We start from the raw sequence: 15,210 nt of genomic DNA, 5'->3' as shown, positions 1-15,210 counted from the left end.
GCTCTGTCTAACATAGTTTGCTGAGTTGGTATTTGGTGGCTATAACGATGGGATGCTGGGAGCTGACCTCTGGATTTCCCATTATTTATTGCAATGTACCATGAAAGGTGACTGAGTAAATCTCCAGGTAGTGAAAACTTATAGAATCAGTTGCAACGTGGCTGAAGGTTTTTGATTCTTGTCTTCTGCCCTCACTTGTCTTCTATTTTATTATCATATCTAGTCATTAGCTCCCTCATCCCTATTTTTACCCAAATATTCTGAATAATTATGTCTAATATTTTTTACTGAAGTGTTATGCTATATTTTAGTATTTTCCATCATTAAAATATTTGTTGTATGGTATAAAAGCCAGTTTGGTGTTGTGGTTAAGGCATCAGGCTAGAAACAGACTTAAGTTCTACTCCTACCTTAGTCTCAAAGCCTGTTGGATGATCTTGGGCTAGTCACTTTCTCTTAGGTCTAGGAAGAAGGCAGCGACAAAACACTTATGAAAGACTGGGAATCAGACCAAATTGAACAGAAAAAGAAATCCGTGCCTTATACCGTTTTTTAAACTTAATGGTTGGATAAAATACTACATATGCTTGAATAAGGGTGTTTCTAACATTGTATGCTTCTATTAATGCAGCCTATTTCTTCAATTGTTTACTGTGTTGCTATACTTGAGGCATTCAAAAATGCAGAGCTTTGTGAATTTTATTGGCTGATTCAAAATAAGTTATTATAGACCCAGTTTTTATTGCAAGAATCTTTGGTTTCAAATTCCATTTTCTTCCAGGTTTGGCAAACATACAAGTATACTTCTAATTCACAGGATGGATGTGATTAGGGATACTGTGTTATATGTACATCCTAATTAACCCTTTGCTATGTTCGGGATGGGCAGTTTTCCATTTAACAGCTGGAGGGTCCCAATGATACAACTACATTTTTCACCCTGACTTCTTAACTCCCCTAAGAGAAAATGCCACTTTCACAATTAAAAATTCTCCAAGCAACAAGCTCATACTTTGATGCGGTGACTTTGAGAGGTCTAAGCAATTTTTTTAATGAAAATAGTGTGTTACTATTAATAGCTGTATATCTCTACCCCTCATCAATTCAGTGATGCAGTGGATGTGATGTGCCGGTGCCTTGAGGCTGTGAGGGCCTGGATGGGAGTCAACAAGCTCAGACTTAACCCAGACAAGACCGAGTGGCTGTGGGTATTGCCTCCTAAAGACCATGTTGATTGTCCATCCTTGGTTCTCGGGGGGAGAAATTGTCCTCAGAACGGGCTCGCAATTTGGGTGTCCTCCTAGACTCAGCTAAGATTAGAGCAACATCTGACAGCTGTGGCTAGGGGGACCTTTGCACAGGTTCGCCTGGTGCACCAATTGCAACCCTATTTGGATCAGGAGGCTCTCCTCGCAGTCACTTATGCCCTTGTCACCTCACGGTTAGATTATTGCAACGCGCTCTACATGGGGCTACCCTTGAAAAGTGTTTGGAGACTACAGTTGGTCCAGAATGCAGCTGCGCGAGGTATCGTGGGTGCGCCTAGATACACCCACATTACACCAATTCTCCACGAGCTGCACTGGCTCCCTATTGGTCTCTGGGCACAATTCAAGGTGTTGGTTATTACCTTTAAAGCCCTACATGGCTCAGGGCCAGGTTATCTTCAAGACCGCCTTCTACCACATAGCTCCCAGCAACCAGTAAGATCCCACAGAGTTGGTCTCCTCCAGGTCCCATCAGCTAAACAATGCCGGCTGGCGGGCCCATGGGGAGGGCCTTCTCTGTGGCTGCCCCAGCTCTCTGGAACCAGTTACCTCCTGAGGTCCGGACCACCCCCATCCTATTGGCCTTCCGAAAAGTAGTGAAGACCTGGCTTTTCCGGCAGGCCTGGGGCCGTTGATCTCGCTCTTGTGATCTGGCGAGATCCGGCCATGAATGGTGTGAATGGGTTTTAATGTTTTAATTTTTAAATGTTTTTATAATGGTTTTTTAAATGCATTGTAAGCTGCCCTGAGTCTTTGGAGAAAGGCGGCATGTAAATTAAACAAATTAAATTAAATTAAATTACTTATCGAAATCTTCCTGCTCACATTCTCATCTTTATTTTTTGCTGTGAAAGCATTCAAAAATTGTACTGCAAAAAATTGCAATGCAAGGTGCAGTCTTAAAAATCCTGGTTTGTCACCATTTGAGTCTCAAGTTAGCAGCATGATTTATGAGCTGTGTCTTCCCCAATTCTGGCTTAGCAAGTAGAATTCCACTCAAGTTTGTCCTGACAGTGAAGAATATCATCTAAATTTAATTTAGATGTACATTCTAAAAGTATACATGTATTTATATTTACAAATAGTGTTGGTCTATTGCCAAAAATGGCTACAGTACTTAAAGGTTAAAGTGATATTGGCTGTCATAATAATCACACCATGTGATAGAATTTAAATTCAAATGAATAATGGATATTAAATTACTAAAATATGCTAGGGGGTTTTTGTTTCTATCTAGTTAATAAGACATTCTATACTTTTAATACTGTAAATATGTAAAAGTTTAAACTATATTTTCTGAAATGGTGCAACACTTATCCAAGAAGAAAAAACAAAGACCACGGAAGGGATCTTGTAAATTGACCTCAGAAGCATAAATCCCAGGATTCTTAATTACACAATTAAGGATAACTTTGCCCCAAGAGTGTCATTTCATGTCCCAAATACTGCCAAGGGAGTTCTCAGATTAATTTGACACGTCTTAACTTTGGGGGAGCGAATTCTGATGTCAGAATAGCTCAACACGGCAAACAATGCAAGGATTATGTCTGGTGGGGAAAAAAATCCCTCTTCCTTTCACCTCCTCCTCCAACAGGAAACCATAAACTGGTTACAACACTGGAAACGATACTCAAAACGTGAGATACTTGATCTCGTTAAATAATTAACAGTGGGAGAGTTCACTTTAGACTTATTTTCACTGCTGGAAGCGGCGTTAAATGTGGAATTGCTCTCAGATGTTGCACCAAAATGTGCAACTTTTACAAATGGTAGGTTGGTTGGTTGTTTTTTCTTCATTTAAAGTTATTGTTAAAAGTGACTTGGTTGAAATGGAGTGAACATTTGGTGTGAGCAGATGGTGGTCAGGTCAATTGCTACACTGTTTTCTACTTTTAAACATCTTACAACAGAAGGAGAAAAGGCTTTCTTCTGCAGCTAAAAAGCCAAATTGGGGCTGAGAGAAGTGGTCCTCTTCCCCACACCAGCATGGCTGCTTGTTCACCTGGCCTTTCAACAGGAGGTATCTCTCAAGGTCTTATTTTTGCTCCTAATCTGTGATGTCCTTAGCTCTTGGTAATAAGAGTTAGGAAAAACTGGCAATATTTGTTTTCTCTGGATGAACAGTTAAAAACTTTGAATGTGTTTTTAGTTCTATTTCCCTCCCTTTTCTGGCCAAAGTGATTACTATTTGGTAGCAGCAGGGTTGTCAAACTCGCGTTGTCACATGACGTATCGCCACTTTTTCCCCATTTGCTAAACCGAGGGTGGGCGTGGCCAGCACGTGATGCATCTGGCCCGCGGGCCAATAGTTTGACATCCCTGGGTAATGATATGCTGTCAGTGCGCGTGGCACTTAGGTTTTACCAGTATTTATTCTGCAAGAGAAACAGGGAACTTCTTGTAACATGCAAATCCAGAAAACATTGGTTCATGGAAGTTTAGCAGGAAATTTAGCATATTGCATATTTGTGCTAGTCCAAAAATGAATACTTGGCCAAGCCTTCAGTGCTTGTGATGAATATACAGTGTTTATATATTCTCATGCATGCATAAAAATGTAGAACGAGATTTGACAGGTAGTTTTTTATGTGCAAATTATTTTCAAAATCCATACCTTGCCATTTACTGGCCAACTCTGATGCGTTCTTTTTTAAAATGTACCTAATTAGACAGAACCACACTCAAGAAAGCCACAAAAATACTTGACATGGTGTCTTTATATTTCCCATGAAGAGAGATGTTTAATTTTGTAAATGATAAAGGAGTGCTTCCAATATTCTATTGCTTTCTTTTTTAGCATCACTATCATAGTTACTATTATAATATTAATATTCGGTTGCTATCAGTAATGCCTATTATTCTATTACCTATATAGAATGTTCTATACTTCTATTAGAATGCGTCAATGTTTTTTATTTCTTAAGCCTGTTCTGCCTTAAGTAAAATCTCCCGAGATTTCTTTTTCTGTTAATGTCCAGCATGTAAACCTCTTAACTCTTTTTTACGTTGTCTTGCTGGTCTGCTACTTTTCCTCTCCTTTGGAAGGAAAAACTTTCATTCAGGTGCTGTACTCCATTTGCAGAATGCCAGAACCCACATTTCCACATCAGTTTCAAGGTTGTAGGTTTATTGACAATTCTGCAATGCTGATACTGGGGAGGGAAAGACAGAGTAGAGATGCCTGCAATTTTATTAAGCTCTTCCCAAGATAGCTTGGAAAAGAGACTCTTGGACCTAAAAAAAATATACAATCTACTATTTGATCAAATTCCTGTCAAAAAAATCTTAGATGTCAATGTCATTTTTTTAAAAAAACTAAGTTTAAAAAACACAGCTTTTGACTATTAAATGCTGAGTTTTGCTTGAATTTGGCTACCTAGGGCTGAGTAACTCTATTATGATTTGTAAGCAAAAATGATTTAGTGGCTGAATTTGTATGATATGTTTATTGATGATAACAGCTGTGGTTGAGTAGCTTCTGGGGTTGTGCACCACATTGTAGTCTAAACTAACTCCCTCACTTGAATTCACACAGCATTGCTAAGCAACTTCATAGTTCACTGATATACCATAAGTTTAGCTAGTTGTAGCCTAAATCATGGTTAAAATGAATTACAATTTAATCAGCATGAAATGCAATGGAAATTTTAAATCCATCAAAGTTTTATTCTTTTTGCTTACTAAAATCTTTGGAATAGCAAATATTTATTTAGAAGTTGTAAATGCTGACTTGCAGTTGAGTTAGTTTTATGGACGTTTATAGTATTCTATCATATGTTACAAATGTGACTTGGGCAGTATTAAAAATTTATCAAATAAATATTCCTATAGCCATATAGATTTTCCTTCTTCATTGGCAAGCATTGCATATGTTCACTATGTAACATTAGCAACCGAAACCCTATATTCACTCGTAAATTGCCCAAAGCAAACTGCATACTTATTAACACTTGATAATGTTACCTAATTGGGTAATGAAATGTCTGCCAGAAAATATTGAAGCTGTTTGGATGAATGCTGAATCTCTTTGCAGTCTTACTTATTTATAATGTATTTAAATTTGTAAGGCCACCCAGCTGCACATTAACTATGTGCAGAGTGCAACTTAAAGTCTCTTAACTAAAACCAAAAGGAAAAGAATAAACGTAACAGGGAACAAACATAAACCATAACCAAAATATACCATACACTTTGGGTGAACACATCTGGATAGTTCCTAGAGCCTGGGGGACAGGGGGGACCCATCTTTCAAGGATCTTTTAAACAACCGCAGAATGAGGACAGCTTTTGAAAGCCAGCTTTACTGAATTCATTGAATTGGACTTCTAAATAAACAAGTAGAACAAGGAACTGCAATATACCATCCTAAAAATATTTTGGCTGCCTTGGGGGGGTGGGCAGGGGAGAATATTATTAAATAGAGTAGGAAGAGGTTCAAAAGATTGCATTGTAAATTGTGAGTAGGTGTCACAATGTAGCAGGACTTGCTGATAAAACATATTGTACGTAGCAAGGCAGTGCCTGGATGCTTAATTTTAGAAGGCAATGCTTATACGAGTGATGGTGAACCTATGGCACATGTGCCAGAGGTGGCACGCAGTGCCCTCTGGGCACGCGAGCCATCGCTCCAGCTCGGCTACGTCACACATACGTGTGCACCTCCTGCCGGCCAGCTGATCTTCAGATCTCTGCTGTGCATGCAAGGGGGTGCACGCGGGGAGGGTGTGCATGCGCAGGGGCAGGTCACATGCAGGGGGTGCATATGCATGCCATGGGGGTGAGGCGCATGTGGGGTGCGTGTGCATGCATGGGGGCGGGGCGCATGCAAGGGGTTGTGCACACCTGTGGGGGAGTCACTTGCAGGGGACGTGCGTATGTGAGGGTGGGGTGTATGCATGGGGCACGGCACGCATTGCATTTTGGGGGTGCATGCGCACGCTTTGGGCACTCGGTCCGGAAAAGGTTAGCCATCCCTGGCTTATACACTGAACTATGGTGTTTGAAGTCAGTTGCAGTGCAATTATAAATTCCTGCTTTTATTCTGGGAAGACGGCATAGGGTGGTTAGTGTCATCAGTAGGATTATAACTAAACCTCCTTGCTGGATATAAATCCTAGCATTTGAAAAGTGACAGAAAAACAGTATGCCCCGTGAAAATACAGGCGTGGGAGAAGACGCCAAAGGAATACGAAACTATGACTCAGCAGCTCCTGACGGCCTCTGCTGTTTAACCGCTCTTGCCAGCTGTGACTACCTTATGGCCAAAGGCTAGGAAAAGCAACCCTGCTATTAATGCATAATGTCATACAATATATCCTGTTCTTGTACGAACATGGAGAGATGCTAGAAGGAAATTTGTTTTACGGATGCTTACTTTTTTCCAGTATTCGTCAGACACAAGGCTCTGGGCTTCCTGCTCCAGGCTCTAGGTTGCTTTGCAAAACAGCTCTTCTGTTTTAAGAGTGGGTGTTGTGGACCTGGGCTTCTGCAAGCAAAAAACAAAATGCATATTGATTTACTGAAGTTCTGTAGTGAGGCTTTATTACAAAATAAAATGAATCCAGGGCTTAGACCGTGTGAAGGAGTCATAGCTAGCAGCACACCTGGGGATGAGATTGGTAGGGTCTCAATCACATATAATGTTTATTATGATGATGCATTTTTAAAAAACCAAGGGAAAAAATTAAAAATTACAAAAGGGGGGGGAGAGGTTAAAAAGGAAAAATAAAGTAGATAGGGAATTTATAAGCATCATAGAATTAAGTTAAATTTCTCAATAAATTGCACCATTTGGGTGCTCCACCACTGGAGGCTTTCAAGAAAACATTAGGCAACAATTCGTCTGGGATGGTATAAGGTCTCCTGCCTTGGAAAGGGGGTTGAATTAGAAGACCTCCAAAATCCCTGACAGCCCTATGATTCTTATGATTTAAAAAATACCAACATTGTTGAAATTTGAATAGTGTCTAAATATCAGCAGAAGTAATCAAAGTATAAACTACAGCATGAGTTTAAGTATTATTGTAATTTCTAACTTAGTAATTAAAATATCATGTTAAGAGAAACCCAAATTTTGGATATGGTACAAGCCCATATATAGTTATAATCCATAACTGATTTCCAGATTGAATTCAATTCTTGCCAGATTTGCTTTTATAATACAAACTTATTATAGATATTGAGATAGCTTAATTAGCTATTCTCCGAAGGAATCAAATGCACTTTCCAATAGGAAGTGTACAGCAAGGTTAATTTACTATACTTTGTAGTAATATTATATTTAGTAATACATAATAAAAATAGCAAGTGAGAAGAGAGAGAGAATTTTAAAATATGTTTATTCTGTTTATTTTCCAAAATGGTTGAGCTTTATAGCATTGCCATCAAATATGAAAAAGATCCAAGCTGATCATTTTGTTTCCAACAATTTTTAGAAAATCAACTATTTTGGCAATCAATACTGGAATATTATGCTGCAAATGAAATATCCTACACCAATTTTCTCTAGGTATAATATTTATGATTCATCTTGAGTTAAAATTTTTGTTGTATATCAGTTCTGTATCCATTTGATCACACCATCTTTCACTTATTCAGTTTCTGAGTCGAATTTCAACTATTTAGAAATAACCAGAAAATGCTGCAAATGTAAGTCATATGGAATATTTTTGATGCAAGGAAAATATCCAAAAATGGCTTCTTACTACCGTACTTACATGAAGTGCACCCTGATCATACTGTATATGAAGTATTAAGAATTGATTTCCACCTGCTTTTATTCAATTGTCCCTGTTTCTGATGGCAAATCTTGCTCAGGCTGGTTCATGTGGCAATCTAAGAAAAGACCCTAGTAACTGTAGAGATTAACACCAACTGATAAGCAGCAAAAGAAGTTTCTGGAAAAAGCAAAAGTTTTTCTTTTTCTCAATGTCACTATCTACAACCATATTTATAATAATGAACACCACTCTAAATATTCTTAATCAAAATTATTCATAAAAGTTTCTTCTTCCATTGTTATCTGTTTCAGTGATAATCATCTCCTGAGTTTTAAGGAGAGAGTGTATTGGTTAGGAATTTTACTTCTGTGGGATTTACTCTGTACTATCTTTGCTATCCCTTAGAAACCAACTTTGTTTAGTTTTAAGAGCACGTGATATTAACCTCCAGAAATTGTGGGTACTCCAACACTGAAGGTTTTTAAGAAGGGATTGGATAACCATTTGTCTGAAATGGTATAGGATTTCCTATCTGAGCAGGGGGTTGGACTAGAAGACCTCCAAGGTCCCTTCCAACTCTGCTATTCTGTTATATTCCGTTCTGCTAACCGCCTGAGGTTGTTTAACTGGAAGTTTGTCTGGTTGTGGTTTGCTTTTAAAAATATTTTTAAGAGTTGGCTTATTCTGCTGTATTTTTCCTGTATGATTTTGCAGTTTGATACGGCTGCAAAAAAGACAAATGCCATTTGAGACTGCATCAATGTAAGTAACATTTCCAAATCATCAACAAAATAATTGTTCTGCTTTGCTCTACACTGATCAGATCACACTTCAAATATTGTGCCCAGTTTGGGGTCCTGGGTTTCAAAGAAATAAGATAAACTGGAATTCTTCTGGAGAAGGAGCCAGGAATTAGAAATGAAGGAATTGAGGATATTTAGACTTGAGAAGATTGGGAGGAATAACATTATTCAAGTATTTAATAAAATATCACACAGATGGCCAAGTAATCTAAGCTAGTGTTTATCATTTCCTTCTGCTTCAGAAAATCATATGCCTCTGTGATGCTCTTTCCTTCATGACCATACATGGGGAATCAGCAAACATAAACTGGTGATGTATATGAGGACTAATCTGAGTGTGTGTTTAGGACTGCAACTTTAGTCAGAGAACTATGGCAGCTTCCAAAATTCAGACATTCATTCATGGTGAATAGATCCACCTTAATCATGCTATCATCATAGAAAGGGCAGCTAAACAAAAGCCTCTCCAAACATGTGAAAATTTCAGTGCCACATCCAATTCAGGAATGAGAAATTTGTCAGATTTATGAAATGATTAGTTAACTACTGAAACAGACTATCCAGCAGTTTCCTTCCTCTTAGCCTGGAAGTGAATGCCAGGAACATGATATAACCTAGATAATCCTACACCTTTCACACCCCGGGTGATGTACAGAGGGTTCCTGAGTTATTTTTTTCCCTCCTTGACGCCTAGCTAGCCTGAAAGATGGTATCAGCATCTATAATTAGGAGGTGATCTGTGATTAGTAGCCTGTGTGCCATTTTTTCTTCTTGAGACATTTGACTTGGCATACCAGTTTCTCAGGAGGTTATAGAAAATGCTGGGTGTTCAGAAGCTGAGCTGTCCAACCACTCCTTCCCTCTCTCTCTCTAATCACTCAGATAATATATTAAGTTCACCTGCTTTTTTTTTTTTTTTGGATGACAGTGCTGTTCCCAGAAATTTTAGCTGTATAATTTAAAGCAAAATTGTGCTTTTGCTGATATTTGTCACAAAGCCATTAGTCATTAAAGAGGAAGCTTTTGTCTTGACTAAATCCAAAGCAAAGGGTAAGTAACTCACAGATTGTATATGGCAGGGGTGTCAAACTCAAGGCCTGGGGGCCGAATCCAGCCCAGAGGGTGCTTAGATCTGGCCCAGGGGGCCGCTCTGGAAATAGCGAAGGACTGGTCCGCGCGGCACGGTGCCTCTGCCAGCGAAAATGGAGCTCAGGAAGGCCACATGCTCTGTTTTCATTGTGTTGTGACCGCAACTCCTGAGCCTGTCCTAACAGAGGAAGAAGACGCAGAAGGTGATAGGGAGGAACTGATAAGGCCTCCCTCTCCAGGACCCTCCTCTCTGGCAATGCCTCAGGTTCCATCCGAAGGCCAAGAGGAACAGCCTGGGATATGCCAGGAGGAAAGCATATCGGAACAACAACAGATAGGGAGCGAGGATGATGAATCCTGGCTTGATCCTAGGCAGCGTCAGAGAGAGAAGCATGCGCAGCAACAAAAGAGGCGTGGAAGGGCCAGAGATTAAACTGAGTCACTGAGCCACACCCCACAAGGAATAAAAGTGGGTGTGATTGCTCTTCAGGCTTTGTGACAGTCAAAGTTAAAAACCTGAGAGTCACATCGCGTTACCTGAAATATGGCTTGTGCATATTTGGATTGGACCTTGGCTAACTCTTGCTTCGTGGATTACTTTTTGCTACTGAACCGGACTGAGGATAAACTCTCTCTTGCTTACTGTGAGTGAAAACTGACTTGGCAGGCATTTCGCAGTTTACTGCCAAAACTCTTATCTGCAAGGGTTTCTAGTCTGATTGCTTAATAAAATATTGGCAGGCGTGCCTGGTTGTGTGTTTGCCTGTGTGGGGAAGGGGGACAGAACACATTGGCAGAGGGCTGCAGAAGGCCATCGTGGTTGAAAACGGAGCCTCGACAAGTGACGTTGAGGTGGCCACACCTACCCTGGTCATGGCCCCTGACCACCACCACACCCGGCCCCCTGAGATCAAACACAACTCTGATGCGGCCCTCAATGAAATTGAGTTTGACACCCCTGGTATATGTTTTCTAGCTAGACGCTCATTAAGCCCAAAAACATCCAGAATCATGCTACTAATATTCACTATGAGGTATGATATTTCACATGTTTCTTCTAATAGACTAAAATAGGTATATAAAAATAACAAAGGCTTAGTATGTCTATTTTGCCTAGGGAGAAATCCACACATTTTCATACATGATGACATTGCTGACCTTCATCCCTCTCACAAATGGAACTGCGTGTGTGCGCACTCACCAACCGCTTCTGTGATCCATCCCCTCCTCCCACACATACACACACACACTGCCAGTCCGCAAAGCTGAAAACTTTGGGGAACTCTTGTCATATGACTTTCTTTAAGATTTGCTGGAGAAAATTAGAATAACTCACCTTTTATGATCATTGTAAAGCCAAAACTATGGTATGGGACATGCCTTCACCAAAATTGGAAGGATGCAATAAAAGATGATAAGTAAAATAGGGTAAAACTAGCATAAGAGTTGCATTTTGAAGTTGTGCCAGATGATGGAAGTGCTCCAAAGAATAATAAGTGGGACAAAAGAAAAAGACCCCAAACAGTGAACTCTGTGTTGCTTTCAATCATAGATGCATAATGTCTTTTATATGTACATTTTTAATGTTGCCTGTGTAGCTTCTTCCTTGTCTGTCACACTGAAAGTTTTCAAAACAATGCAGGTAGAGGTCAAAAAACTTAAAATGTCCAAAAACTCAAAAAAAAAAAGTTTGCCATGCAGGTGAAAGAATAGGACAAGGCTTCTTCCATCGCATAGTTGTAGTCACCATCCTTATTTTAGTTAAACCCTCCTGTATGCCTCTGAACAGAGGAAACGTTGTGAGAGTTGTTCCCAATTATTCCAGAGGCCTTGCACAATCATGAAGTTTCGGGTTTTGTGCCTCTACATTAGAAGGTAGCAAATTACCCAGCAGTTTGGAAAGAAACTTGCTGGAAGCAAGGTGACTTCTCCAACTTCTTAATAATGTTAAAATGCAGCACACCCTATTTTACTAGCAAATGGGGTGTGTGCAAGCTCTTGTGTTAATTATTTTCTGCTCTTCTGGGATGCGACTTCTGAGGAAACCAGGAAAGTCAGAAGCTGCCTAGTCCATCTGTTCATAGCAAAATAAACAACCCTGTTTCCCAAATATGACATTTTCCCACATTTGCTGTCTTGGGAAAGTAAACGGTTGTAGGATAAACATCCCTTTTGAAGGCCAGCAATCCCTCAACAACCCTTATATTTGAACCTCAGAATCTTGTGTTTCTTTTTGTCTCAAGCGATTTGAGCTCCAGTGTTTCATGATTACAAGGTCAGAATTATACAGTTTAATTTTTGGGTCATTCTGATCCAGAACATCTGTAAACATGGTGTGATTAGAATTGTACAAAGAATGCAAAATTTACTTTTATGCTAGTACTAACCTAAAGACTAAACTAACTAAAGACTATTTTTTGTGCTAATCTCAATAAAAACATTTTCTTCCTTACATATTGGCTGAGGTCTTTTGCCATGAATATCCAATTTACTAAATTTTGGGGCGGTTGCATAATACACAACTGAAGACCAAACAAAAAGTTTCCCCACATGTATAGTCAAATTTACCAGATTATGTAAATTCAACAATAGATTTTTATCTGATTTTAACGGATCATTAAGCGTGATGTGTGAATGTGGCCACCTCATTCTAATACCTAACTGTTCTGAACAAGAGACTGCAAGCAATATGGTATCAAAATCTGTCAAATGTTAATGAGATATTTAGGAATTAATATTCCAAAAACCTTAGTAAACTAGGAATGCTAAACTATAATCGGCTGTTGCAATCATAAAAAAAAACTTAGGAAACAGTCATTATTTTATCTATTTTGGACAAAAAAGCTGCCCTAAAATTATTGATTTCTTGAAGGTGTTATACAGTACTAGTTCCAAAATATGCCAATGCTATTGAAAGCTACAACAGCACTGAAAAAAGTGAGTTATACTTACTAACCGTGGCCACGTGATTAAAATTGGACATCTGGAATGTACCGTATTTTTTGGAGTATAAGACACACTTTTTTCCCCTACGAAAGAGGGTGAAAATTTGGATGCGTCCTATACACCGAATATAGCCCCGCCCACCCACCATCCCCTGGAAAATGGGGCGCGCGGAGGTGGCAATAGGCTATGGCAATCCCGGCAGCCTGAAAGAGCTGATCTTCGGGAGGCCGATCCAACCGATAATCAGTTGCTTGTGCTAATCAGGCTGTGCTGAAAATGAAAATGAAACAGGCTGTTTGCTGTTTGCTGCAAGGAGGCAAATTGCTGGGAGGCGGAGGCAGAGGCAGAGGCAGATTTTTCTTCTTGTTTTCCTCCCCAAAAAAGGTAGGAGCGTCTTATACTCTGAAAAATATGGTATTTATGACAACTGGGACTGTTCTGAGGTCATGTGATAACCATTTGTAACTTTCTCAGCTGGCTGCCAGCAGGCAAAATCAATGGGGAAAAGCAAATTCATTCAATGACTGTATAATTAATCTAACAATTTAAGTGATTCATTTAACAACCATAGCAAGAAAGATAAAATGGGACAAAACTCACTCAACAACTGTCTTGAGTTGGCAAATATACAGACAGTGTTGAGCAGCAATTCTATTTCAGTTGATGTTTTTCCATACAGCTTTAGATTATCCATATAAAGGAGATGGGATAACTTGGCAGATGTTTTTGATGATTGATAGCCATGAGCTGAATTATTCAGTATTGTTGACAAAGGAATCAGTGCGATGAAAAAGTAATGGTGATAGTGAGTCTCCTTGAAAGATTCCTCTCTTGATATTTACCTCTTCCAATCTATCAAGCTGACAACATCAAGCACATTGAAGTGAAGAAAAAAGTTAGAAGTGAATACATTAAGAGAGTGAAGACCTTAAAGTCCAGACTCGGTGGAGGAAATACAATCAGGGCAATTAAAACCTGTCATTAGATACACAGCTGGGATAGTGGACTGGACTCAAGCATAATTAAAAGCCTGGATAGGAAAACCAGAAAAATAACAACAATGTATCACGCCCTTCTTCCTTGCAGCAATCCTTGCAAACAGACTCTCCTTGCCAAGAAAAATAGATGGTCATGAAATGTTGCGAATTCATCAATGGTGAAATTCAGTCGGATCTATCCAGATCGAGAGATCTGGCTCCGCCCACCCATCCAGACGTCATCACGTCCCGTTTTTTTCCCTCTGCATGAAGGTTCTGCGCATGTGTGAAGTAGGCATGGGCGCTCACATTTGTGAGCCGGTAGGGAAAGGTAAGTGAATTTCACCCCTGAAGTTCGTCAGATGAAGAAAAAAAAGGGGGGACTGGAAGAATAAGGATAGTAAAGAAGATGCACTGAAGCTAGTATATCAGGAAGGCTTACTGACTTCTGGAGAGACCAAACTGGCCTACAAGAAAGAACAAATGAAGAACAGAAAAGAGACACAGGAACACAAAAGTATTTATATGGCCACTGTATAAACAAAATAGCAGGCAAAGCAGATAACAAGATCTGACTATTGCTAAGAACAGGAAAGCTGAAGAAAGAGGCAGATGGACTAATTCTTGTTGCACAAAAGCAAGACTTAAGAACAATTGCATACGAAGTCAGAATTGAGAAGACAGCAACAGACAGCAAATGCCGCCTCTGCAAAGGAGCTGAAGAAACAATGGAACATCTGGTTAGCTGTTGCAATAAGATCACAAAGACCGACTACGAACAATGACACAAGACAGTAGCAATAACGGTGTATTGGAAGTTCTGCAAGAAATATCATTTCCTGCAAGCAAATACTGGAGGGGCCCTTAAAAAACAGAAAATGAAGGAACTAAAGGGACTTGAGAATTCAGGCACCTGCCACATAACACGCCATACTTTACAATTGTTGATAAGAAAGACAAAGAAATTTGGATAGTGGGTGTGGCAGAACAGAAGAGAAAGTTCTGGATAAGATAACAAAATACAAAGACCTGCAAATAGAGATAGAATTATTATGGCAAAAGCAAGCAAAGGTAGTACCAATAGTAATAGGCACTCCAAAACAACTGAAGAACCATTTGAATACCATCGGCATTGAAAAAATCACCATCAGTCAATTGCAAGTCAGCTTTGCTCAGAAGACATATTACATCTTGTGACGATACCATGAAGACCATCAAACATCTGCCTATCCTCAATAGATGGATAAAAATGACAAACACAGTCTGAACATCTGGCTGATTGTACAACCAACAATAATAAATTCTTCTTTCTGATTATCCTAGTATGAACAAAAGTTATGGGATCTTGATTTATTCTTAAGATTTTTAAAAATAGGTTTGCTTTTGAATAAGGTTTCTATTTTTAAAA

The sequence above is a fragment of the Pantherophis guttatus genome, chromosome 8 (assembly GCF_059756535.1).
Source record: "Pantherophis guttatus breed Tessera chromosome 8, ASM5975653v1, whole genome shotgun sequence".
Taxonomy (NCBI): domain Eukaryota; kingdom Metazoa; phylum Chordata; class Lepidosauria; order Squamata; family Colubridae; genus Pantherophis; species Pantherophis guttatus.
This window is presented reverse-complemented; position numbering follows the sequence as displayed.